Genomic DNA, 12,500 nt, shown 5'->3' with positions numbered 1-12,500 from the left:
TCATGCCTAGTCTGTTGTCGTTTACAATATGTTCGGTACAGCATTTTGTATTTTTATGTTTTGCGATTAATAAAATGTAACAGTAAACTTTGTTTATGCCTAGTCTGTTGTCGATAAAAATATTTTCGGTACAGTACATAAACGAAATGAATATGTTTTGAAATAAAAAAATTCCTAATTTTGCCTTGCAATGATTTTAATGTAACCAACAAAAAAGTATGTATAGGTCAAAGATGACAGGACTTCAGTATGAGTAGGGCTAGGCTACGTTTCCTAACGAAAAAAAAGTTAATGAATATAAAACAAAGTAGCTCAAAGATAATATTTTATTCAGTATGCATACGTTTCCTAAAGAAAGTCTGATGGTAAAATAATATAAAGGTTAAAAAATACAGTATTAAATATCATAGGTAAAAGATGAGAGGATTTTATTCAGTATGCTTAGGCCTAGGCTACGTTTCCCAAAGAAAATCAGACAAAACTACAAAAAGGTTAAAAAATACTGTACAACATAGTTCAAAGATGCTAAGATTATTTCAGTATGCTAAGTATAATATACAATATATATATCTATATATATATATATATATATATATATACAGTAACAAAACAAAAATATTTAAAGGGTAATATATACTGTATATATACTAAGACCGACTTGCGTCCAGATTGACTTACGACCTGTCTGTCGGAACCGAACTCGGTCGTAAGTCGACGACCTGTATATATATATATATATATATATATATATAAATATATATATATATATATATATATATATATTATATATATATATATATATTATTTATAATATTACATACATATATATATATATTATATTTATATATATTACATACATATATATTTATATTATATTTATATATATTACATACATATATATTTATATTTATATGATATATTACATACATATATATTTTATATATTATATATATACATTATTATATATTTATATTATATATATATATATATATATATATTACTACATATATATATATGTATATATTATATATATAATATATATATATATCATATATATATATATTAGGGTGTTTCAAACCCATAGGGTAAAATTACAAAGTGCGTGTATACTTTCAGCTGCATGTTGCCCCGTTTCCTAATTATATAAGCTGAATTTGTGCCAAATTATGCAATGATCTGTGAAGATTTAAAGGTCGCTCATATTGTTCACTTTTTAAGCCCATGCAAAAAAATACCTAATTTTCTCTTCTCATATTTCTGCAGAACGCAGGTGAACTTTGAAATGGCTAGACGTCGTGCAGCATCAGTTTGGCTCCTTGGACATTGTGAGGAAGAACTTACTGGTTCCAGACTCCCGTCCAATGGTCAAGTTCTAAAGCACTTCTTTTACCATCACCTCAATTTGAAGTGCACGAAGTCCGAGAGCGCGAAGGCAGTTGTGGAAGCAGTTTTTTTGTTCTGGGCGAAGGCCCAAATGCCTACAACAACGCTATTTTACGCCAAAAAGAAGCTTACAGACCTGGTTACGAAATACGAAGGTCTCAAGAAGAATCGTCTGTGGGATTCGGAGAATCAGCGCATGAAGGAACAAATGTTTTGTGATAACTTAGATGAAATCTTCGACGTTGCTCTCAAAGATGCGCTGATAATGATGAAAAATGAAGAAGATAAAGTCTTCTTGTTGAGCCAACGAGAGGATCGTTCCCAGTCGAGCATGGCTGGAATTGACATGGATCATTTAAAGTCTCATGAAAAGAAAAAGAAAAGGGCTGAAGTAGAAGACAAACGCAAGAAGAAATCTGAGGCGGAAAAACGACTAACCGTCGAAGTCGTCAGCTCATCGACACTAGCTGATTCCAGTTCGTCTTCAGAGTCCTCTGCAGATGACTCCTTTCAAATTCACAGCCACAAAAAAAAAGAAAGAAGACGGATACTATATCTGCAGGTCCATCGATTCCCAAGAATATCTTCTTGAAACCTGAAGTTACGGCGGCTCTGGATCGTACTGGCGTGTCTCACAGGAAGGCAATGCACCAACTGGGGGCTCAGGCAAAGTCTATTGGTATTGACATCGAACAAATCACTTTGTCTCAGAGTTCGATTTACCGGTACCGGAAAAAGAACCGTGAAGAAGCAGCAACCAGCATCAAGGCTGACATCATGACAAGAATTCCACGTGATACACCTCTCGTGTTGCATTGGGATGGCAAGCTATTGCCTGACATAACTGTAGCAAGCTCTGGTCGGGAGAAGGCTGAAAGAATCGCAATTCTTTCCTCAGGAGATGGTGTTGAGTTCCTCCTTGGTGTTCCCAAAATTGGATCTAGTTCGGGTACAGATGAAGCCAATGCATGTCTGTCTGCTATCAACGATTGGGGCCTGTCACACATCATAAAGGCTATTGTGTTTGACACACAGCCTCAAACACAGGTTTGCTTCAAGGCGCCTGTATCAAAATTCAAGCGCAACTACAAAAGGAGCTTGTTTGGTTGGCCTGTCGGCATCACGTGTACGAAGTGATCCTTGCTGATGTGTTCCGTTCTGCCTATGGGTCCTTCTTCCGGACCAAGTATCCCATTATTTTCACGTTTTCAAGATCTATGGGGAAACCTCGACAAAAGAAACTCCAAGACAGCAGAGGATGATGAAGAAATCTTGGCAAACTTCGTGGGTGATTGGTCCGTACCTCGTGAGGAAGCAATGCGACGTCTTGAGGTTGCCCTGAGGTTAATTGCAATAAGAGATGATTATCGGGAACTTAATACTCTTGCCTACTTCTTCCTTGGAGGTACTCCACCGGGTGGAATTTCCTTTCGTGCTCCAGGTGCTTTCCATCATGCAAGATGGATGGGAAAATGTATATATTGTATAAAAATATTCCTCTTCCATGATCGGTTTCCTCTGACGGAAGGTGAACTGAAAGCAGTTCGAGATATTTCCCTGTTCGCCGCCCTGTGCTATGTGCCATTTTGGAATGAGTCACCAATCGGTCCCTATGCTGCCAAGAATGATATGGATATGATGAAACTCATGCAACATGGAATCCCAAATGAAAAACTTGCTAAGGTTGCCTTCAGAGGAAGCTGTGGGACTTTCCCTGTTCGACGATCGTATCTCACCTGATGAAAAGCGGAAAATGGTGGACAATATGTCTCTGTCTGCAAAACCAAAAGGATTGAAGAAGGTCGATGGGAAAACATTTTCGACACGGATTTCCCTCCCTGAATTTTTTACGATGAAGACAAAAAATATATTTCCTGTGATTCTATCAGAAGAACCTGAATCCCTTACGAAAGATCCATCTTCTTGGGAAAATGATGATTTGTATCGTCGCTTCGAAAAAGCAGCACATGAGCTGAAGGCTGTGAATGACTGTGCTGAGCGGGCCATTTCTCTTATCCAACAATTTAACACTGTTATTACCAAAGATAAAGATCAGCGACAATTTCTTTTAAGAGTTGTGCAAGAGCACCGGAAGGAGATTCCACTGCCAAAAAAATCAGCTTTCAAATGATCATGTTTCATGGCCTTTTTTAAAGAGTTGTATTTCATTTGTTGTTTGAAGAGTTGTGCAAAAGCACTGGAAGGAGATTCCACCATCACAAAAATCAGCTTTCCAATGATCATGTTCTATTGCCTTTGTTTAAAAGAGTTTTATTTCATTTGTATTTTTTTGAAGAGAGAATTAAAAATAAATTTAATGAAATGTCATTTGTTTTATTTCTCATTTTTTCAACTTTTAAAAATAAAGCAAACTTTTTGAGCGACCCTAAATATTCAACTACCTCCTAAAAATTTTGTGTGAACATTGCATTATTTGATATAAAGAGGGCAGCATACAGCTGAAACAAAATTCGAAATTTCATTTTTTGAACACCCTAATATATATATATATATATATATATATTACATAATGTTTGCTGGAGAGAGGGTAGAGTGCCGGAGGACTGGAGGAGTGCCTGTATAGTTCCACTTTACAAGGGAAAAGGGGACACGTGTGAATGTAGTAGTTTCAGAGGGATTAGCTTGTTAAGTGTAGTTGGGAAGGCTTATGGAAGGATCTTGATTGAGAGGATTAGGAGAGGAACAGAGGGAGTAATTGTTGAGGAACAGTGTGGATTTTGGACGGGTAGAGGTTGTGTAAATCAGATCTTTGTGGTAAGACATATGTGAGAAAGCTATAGGAAAGAGGAAGGATGTTTTTTGGGCTTTTATGGATCTGGAAAAGGCTTATGATAGGGTAGACAGAAAGGTAATGTGGGAGGTTATGCAGATATATGGGATAGGAGGAAAGCTTCTAGGAGCTGTCAAAAGTTTTTATGAGAGTAGTACAGCTTGTGTCAGGATTAGAAATGGAGTGAGTGAGTGGTTCGAGGTAAAGGATAGGAGGGAGGGTGGAGGGGTGTGGAGTGTATTCAGGGATGGAATGGGTGCAAATGATTTTATGCCTTTTCCTTTTTGGCTACCTCCCTTGTAAGGGGGAAAAAGCCGTGGTATATGTATGTACATACATACATATATATATTTTACATATATATATATATATTATACATATATATTACATATATATATATTATACATATATATTACATATATATATATATTATACATATATATTACATATATAAACATAGGTAGAAACAACTTTGCCAACCATGTAGTTAATGAATGGAATAAACTTCCTGCACAGGTAGTGCAATGTAGTTCAGTTTGAAGCTTTAAGAATCATTTAGATAAATACCTAAGTAAGATGCTGTAATGATTATAAATTATCTTATTTGTTTTTGTTTTGTTATCAGTTGTCTGTCTGAATTTCATTTATTATTTATGTCAATTTATTATTATTTACTATTTACCTGTTTGTTTATTATTTAACTATACCTATGCATTTATTTATGTATTCTATTTGTTATTTACATTATTATAGTTTTTATTTATTATTTTATTATTAATATGATTTTTTTTCGCATCCGACCTAGATATGGATCAAAAGGTCTCCTGTCGGCATGCTCCGCCTTTGTAATCCTTTACATACATATATAAACATATATATATATATTACATAAACATATATATATATATATTACATATATATATATATATTACATATATAAACAAATCCATATATTACATATATAAACATACATATTACATACGTATACATATATATATATATTACATATACATATATATATATATATATTACATATATAAACAAATCCATATATTACATATATAAACATATATATTACATACGTATACATATATATATATATTACATATAAACATATATATGTATTACATATATACATATAACATATATATGTATTACATACATATATATACATATATACATATATATACATATATACATATATATACATATATACATATATATACATATATACATATATATATACAGGTAAACGTCGACTTACGATGGCATTAGGTTTCGATAGAGCCATCGTAAGACGATCTCATCGTAAGTCGATCCCCACTCTGTTCCGTGGTCACTGTACCTAGCCTACCTGTATATTAACCACCAGAGATACTGAATATAGCCTATTAAACATGTACAGTAGTTTATTTAATTATTTTTATCCTTTTTACCATATTCAAACACTATAATATGTATTTTCAGTACGGAACTTAAATCTCGCGGGCAGCAGCCAATGCCAGCCGTACGACGTGACGTAATAATACTCGCATCATAAAATATAGTCACCGCTTATATCGATCGTTCTCTCTTTCACCCGCGAATTTTGAAAACCACAGAGAATGAATCATTTGAAAGAATGTAAAAACACAGGGGCGACTACAATAAATATAATCAAGACGCCGATATGGCAGCGTCGCGAATCCACTTGCTCCTCATGATGCCTATGTGTGCGGCACCGTATGGAAGGGGTTAAATTATCATGTCGTCGTCGTCGTCATCGTAAAGTCGAACAATCGTAAGTCGCGGCCATCGTAAGTCGACGTTTACCTGTACATATATATATATATATATACACATATATATACATATATATATATATACATATACATATATATATACATAAACATATATATATACATAAACATATATACATAAACATATATATATATGTGGATAGGAGGTAAGGGAACACGGGCTGAGGGAAATACTTTTATTCCTGATTAGTTTCGCCTGAGTGGCTTCTTCAGAGGAACATAGTTTGAAGTCAAGTTGGTCAATATACAAGGCAAAAGAAGGAACGTGGCAAAGTGTCAGGTTGGTCCCCCACTCGACCTCATCTGTCGGTGTGGCGGATTGTCACAGCGGGTGGACCAAGTGTGACAATCCGCCACACCGACAGATGAGGTCGAGTGGGGGACCAACCTGACACTTTGCCACATTCCTTCTTTTGCCTTATATATTGACCAACTTGACTTCAAACTATGTTCCTCTGAAGAAGCCACTCAGGCGAAACTAGTCAGGAATAAAAGTATTTCCCTCACCTCCTATCCACATTCGTCACAATGTATACACATATATACAGGTAAACGTCGACTTACGATGGCATTAGGTTTCGATAGAGCCATCGTAAGACGATCTCATCGTAAGTCGATCCCCACTCTGTTCCGTGGTCACTGTACCTAGCCTACCTGTATATTAACCACCAGAGATACTGAATATAGCCTATTAAACATGTACAGTAGTTTATTTAATTATTTTTATCCTTTTTACCATATTCAAACACTATAATATGTATTTTCAGTACGGACTTAAATCTCGCGGGCAGGAGCCAATGCCAGCCGTACGATGTGACGTAATAATACTCGCATCATAAAATATAGTCACCGCTTATATCGATCGTTCTCTCTTTCACCCGCGAATTTTGAAAACCACAGAGAATGAATAATTTGAGAGAATGTAAAAACACAGGGGCGACTACAATAAATATAATCAAGACGCCTGTGTGCGGCACCGTATGGAAGGGGTTAAATTATCATGTCGTCGTCGTTGTCATCGTAAAGTCGAACAATCGTAAGTCGCGGCCATCGTAAGTCGACGTTTACCTGTATATATATAGGTCGGATGAAAAAAAAAAAAAAAAAAAAAAAAAAAAAAAAAAAAAAAATATTAATAATAAATTAAAACTATAACAATGTAAAAAACAATTAAAATACATAAATAAATGCATTGGTATAGTTGAATAACAAACAAACAGGTAAATAGTAAATGATAATAAATTGACATATAACTAATAATAAATGAAAATCAGACAGACAAATTATAACAAAACAAAAACAAATAATATAACATAAATTATAATAATTACAGCATCTTACTTAGGTATTTATCTAAATGATTCTTAAAGCTTCGAACTGAACTACATTGCACTACCTGTGCAGGAAGTTTATTCCATTCATTAACTACACGGTTGGCAAAGTTGTTTCTACCTACTTCCAAATTGAATCTATTTCCGGACAGTTTGAGACCATTGTTTCTTGTCTGATTCTCATTCAATGTGAAAATTTTGTCACTTTTGATGTTGTCAATTCCCTTTAAAATCTTAAAGACCTGTATCAAGTCACCTCTGAGTCTACGCTTTTTTAGGGAAAACAGATTCATGTGCTTAAGTCGATTTTCGTATGATTTATTTTTGATATTTGGAATCAGTTTTGTGGCTCGCCGTTGTACTTTTTCCAGTCTGTCAATGTCTTTAATGAGATTCGGTGACCATACGGAAACAGCATATTCCAAATGTGGACGAACTAACGATTTATATAGCTTGTTAATGAGTGATGGACTTTTGAAATCAAAAGATCGAGCAATCAATCCCAGAATCTTATTTGCTTTCTCAGAGGCTGAAATACACTGCTTGGATGATTTGAGGTCGTTACTGATAATTACGCCGAGATCTTTTTCACTATCCACTTTTGTTAACGAATTTCCAAATAACTTGTAATCGTACTTGCTGTTATTTTTACCTATGTGCATTACCTTGCATTTACTTGTGTTAAATTTCATTAGCCACTTTTCAGACCATTGCTGTAATTTATCTAAATCTTCTTGAATATCTAATTGGTTTGAGTGATCATTTGCCACTCCGCACAGGTTTGTATCATCAGCAAATTTGGAAACAGTAGATTTTAGTCCATGGTCTATATCATTTATATATACTATGAATAGAAGTGGCCCAAGAACGGAACCCTGAGGAACTCCACTTGCAACACTTTTCCATCCAGAAGTTTTTCCATTTAAAACAACTCTGTTTTCGACCTTTCAACCAATTACTAGTCCAACCTAATAGGCTACCACTTATTCCATGCAAAGCTAATTTAGTAAGTAGTCTTTCGTGTGGGACGGTATCAAAAGTTTTTGCAAAGTCTAGATATATTAAATCTATATTGTTTCTTTTGTCATAATTCGAGACAACTGTGTTGTAGAATTCGAGTAAGTTAGTCACGCAAGAACGTTTCCGTCTGAAACCATGTTGGCTATCATTTATCAAACGGTTACTTTCTAAATGATATTCGATAGCATCTCTGATGATAGTTTCCATTATTTTTCCTGCGATCGAAGTCAAACTAATAGGCCTATAGTTATTTGGTTTCTTTTTGTCACCTTTTTTGAATATGGGAGTAATGTTAGCTAGCTTCCATTCTCTTGGGACATCTCCGGATATGATGGATTTCTTGAAAATAATTTCTAATGGAACAACAATCTCATTTTTCATTTCCTTTAAGATTCTTGGATGCCAACCGTCAGGCCCTGGTGTTTTATTAACTTTGAGTTTGTCTATACACCTTTTAATTGTTTCTTTTGTTATATTTACCGTAGTGAGTAAGTTTACCCCAGACTTTTCACAGGTTTCAGTTTGGAATTCACTTGTGTTTCGTTTACGAATACCGAGCTAAAATAATTGTTTAAGAGATTACACATTCCTTCATTTGAATATTCAAGTTGACCGTCAGCAGATAATAGTGGACCAATGTGATTCCTAACAACCTTTTTATCTCTAATGTAACTATAGAATTCTTTGGGATTCTCTTTGGATTTCTCAGCGATGTTCATTTCGTATTGTCGTTTTCTTTTTCTTATTGTCTTTTTTAAATCTCTCTGTATTGATACATAACTTTCATAGTCATTAGATGCACCCGAGCACTTATATTTCTTATAAGCCTGTCTCTTTTTAGCAATACTTTTTTCAGTTTCTTTGTCGAGCCACTTTGGGCGAGCCTGATTTGGGGGACGTCTGTCCTTAAAAGGAATGTAAGTTTGAATCATCTTAGTGAGCGTATTTTGAAATATTTCCCACATCTGATCTACAGGCCTTTCGTTTAATTTTGCCTCCCAATCTGTAAGCTGAAGCTCCTGACGTAGTTCTATGAACTGAGCTTTACTGAAATCGGGTATTTTAGAAGCACAAGTACTGTATCTATTCTAAAATTGTTTAGGAGTTTGAATCTGACTAAGTTGTGGTCGCTATTTGCAACAGATTCACCGACTTCTACATCAGTTGCCATATATATATGAGTGGAAGGGTGGTGAGTTAAACACAAAGAACACTTGGAGTTTTATTCACTGATGTTTCGTCCTTACCACGACATTCTCAAAGTACATACAGTTTCAGAAAATTAACAGCTTATATAATCCATCCTTCCCGTGTTCCCCTCCCTCTATACTCTCATCCGTCCTCTACCCTTTTTCTTGTGACTCCGACCATGTCACTTCTCCCTCCGTTCTTGATTGTCCTTTTTACCTCCTTGACAATCAGAGTACCTACCGCTCCTGCTAATTTTATAAACCCTTCCCTATGGTTGATGCAGGGGTGGGAAGTAATGTAGGCTGCCTCCACTATTTTTCTTTTCTTTTTCTCTAGACCTTTGTGGAGCACCTCTATCTTGTTCCAATCTGGAAGATGACCACATTGGTCTAAATGAACTACTAGTGAGTTGGAGGTTCTGTGAGCTCTGACGTCATTTTTGTGCTCATATGTCCGTAGCTCCACTGATCTTCCCGTCTCTCCATAATATCCTAACGGATAACCACCACATGGTATATTGTAAATCGCGCCCTTCTCTATATACTTTTCTGATTTAGGAGAAGTTGTCAAGAATAGAAATAAATCAGAAAAGGATATAGAGATATATTATATATATATAATATATATATGATAAATATATATATATATATATATATTTATATATATAAATTATATATATATATATTATATATATAATTATATATATATAAATTTATATATATATAATAATATATATTATATTATATATATATAAATTATATTATATATATATAATATATATATATATATTATATATATATATATATACAGGAAAACGTCGACTTACGATGGCATTAGGTTTCGATAGAGCCATCGTAAGACGATCTCATCGTAAGTCGATCCCCACTCTGTTCCGTGGTCACTGTACCTAGCCTACCTGTATATTAACCACCAGAGATACTGAATATAGCCTATTAAACATGTACATAGTTTATTTAATTTATTTTTATCCTTTTTATACCATATTCAAACACTATAATATGTATTTTCAGTACGGAACTTAAATCTCGCGGGCAGCAGCCAATGCCAGCCCGTACGACGTGACGTAATAATACTCGCATCATAAAATATAGTCACTGCTTATATTGATCGTTCTCTCTTTCACCCCGCCGATATGTCAGCGTCGCGAATCCTCTTGCTCCTCATGACGCATACATGTGCGGCACCGTATGGAAGGGGTTAAATTATCATATCGTCGTCGTCGTCGTCATCGTAAAGTCGAACAATCGTAAGTCGCGGCCATCGTAAGTCGACGTTTACCTGTAATATATATATATATAAAATATATAATATATAAAATATATAATATACACAGTAAAAGCCCTCGTATCCGGCCTTCTTGTATCCGGCAATTCAAATAACCGGCATATTTTTCCCGAAAACCGAAAAATTTTGATAAAGGTAGACGTATACATAAAATAGATAAATTTAAAATTCCCGCGTGTTTAAAATCCCTACGCGTGGTTGTAGTTGCTCTCGCCGCCACCAGGGCTTCTCAGTCCCATTCACTTCTCCCGCCACGTGTTAGCCACCTCCGTGCACATGTAAGCCAACTCTATCATGCCCAAAGTTGAGAAGAAGAAAGTGTGGTGCTTTTATTTAAGCAAAAGGTAGACATATGCAGAAGATTGAGGAAAGGCGAAAATAGAAAAATACTAACGGAAGAATACGGCTTTGGGTCGTCTACCATTTACGATATCAAGGCCCAATCCAAAAAGCTAAGAGAGTTTGCGAAGTTGAGTGACACACCTGAAGCTGCAGAAAATCACCACACTCTACAACATAAACGTGTGGAAATGCTGGACAAAGTGTTGTACGAGTGGTTTTGTCTTAAAATGTCTGAAAGTGCAGCTATATTAGGCCCAACGCTGCAAGAGAAAGACAAATATTTTGCTGAAAAGATGTCAATTGGAGAATCATGCCAGTTCTCAGATGGATGACTTAAAAGATTCAAGAATCGCCATAGAATACGTCGTCTTGATGTGTTTGGGGAAGCAAAATCTGCTGATTTACCTTTTGCAGAGGAGTTTATAGACAGGTACATTAATTAACCTATGCCTTCATGGTAAAGATTCGCATCTCATATTTCAATTTATCTCTCGCATACACGGATGCATAGTGCATTTATATAAATATTTATTTTTTAACTTTTCTTTCCTCCTTTCTGTCATAGGTTTGCAAAATTGGTTGCCTAAGACGATCTGAAACCGCAACAGATCTACAACGCTGTCCCCTGTTTCAACGAGGACATCAGGAAAGGAGAGATCCATTTTCACTGTTTTCGATTGTGAAGTTAAGACCTGAGGATTCTATGAGTCTCTGTTGTAGTGCTACGACTTGTTCGATACATAGACGATATTTTCGTAAAAGCGGAAAATAACGAACAAGTCGTAGCACTACAACAGAGACTCATAGAAGCCTCAGGTCTTAACTTCACAATCGAAAACAGTGAAAATGGATCTCTCCCTTTCCTTGATGTCCTCGTGAAACAGGGGGAAGGATCTTTTCATACCTCAGTTTACACCAAAGCTAGTAACTCCGGACATTGCCTTAACGGAATGAGTGAATGCCCACAAAAGTACAAGATCTCAACAATTAGTGCATATGTACGAAGATCCCTTAGCCATTGTAGTAGCTGGAAAAATGTGCACCTAGAACTAGAAAGAGCATCACAAGTCCTAATCAACAACGTTTTTAGCAATAGAGACATTGAAAAAGTGACCAAGAAAATAATGGAAAATTGGTACGAGGAAATTAAATCAGCAAATGCATCAGACAATCCAGCGCAGAACGTTATAAATATATATTACAAATCCTTCTTCTCCACTGCATACAAGGAGGATGAGAGAGTGATGCAACAAATCATAAAGAGAAACATCAAGCCCACTGAATCAAGCTCCAAAATTAATTTCATTATTTACTATCAAAACAAAAAAACATCGAACC

At 35.3% G+C, this 12,500-nt stretch overlaps 1 protein-coding gene and 1 pseudogene across 1 annotated transcript in view; one reads left to right on the top strand and one right to left on the bottom strand.

Annotated features, from left to right (window-relative positions):
• Ubr3 (Ubr3 ubiquitin ligase) overlaps window positions 1-12,500 on the bottom strand; it is a 296,891-nt gene that overhangs the window by 262,725 nt on the left and 21,666 nt on the right. The window lies entirely within an intron of this gene.
• LOC143026893 (uncharacterized) lies at window positions 1,134-2,227 on the top strand (annotated as a pseudogene).

Source organism: Oratosquilla oratoria, chromosome 7, assembly GCF_046742065.1.
Source record: "Oratosquilla oratoria isolate Oo_2021 chromosome 7, ASM4674206v1, whole genome shotgun sequence".
Taxonomy (NCBI): Eukaryota; Metazoa; Arthropoda; class Malacostraca; order Stomatopoda; family Squillidae; genus Oratosquilla; species Oratosquilla oratoria.
Note: the sequence above shows the minus strand (reverse complement) of the source record. Positions and strands in the feature narration are given on the sequence as shown.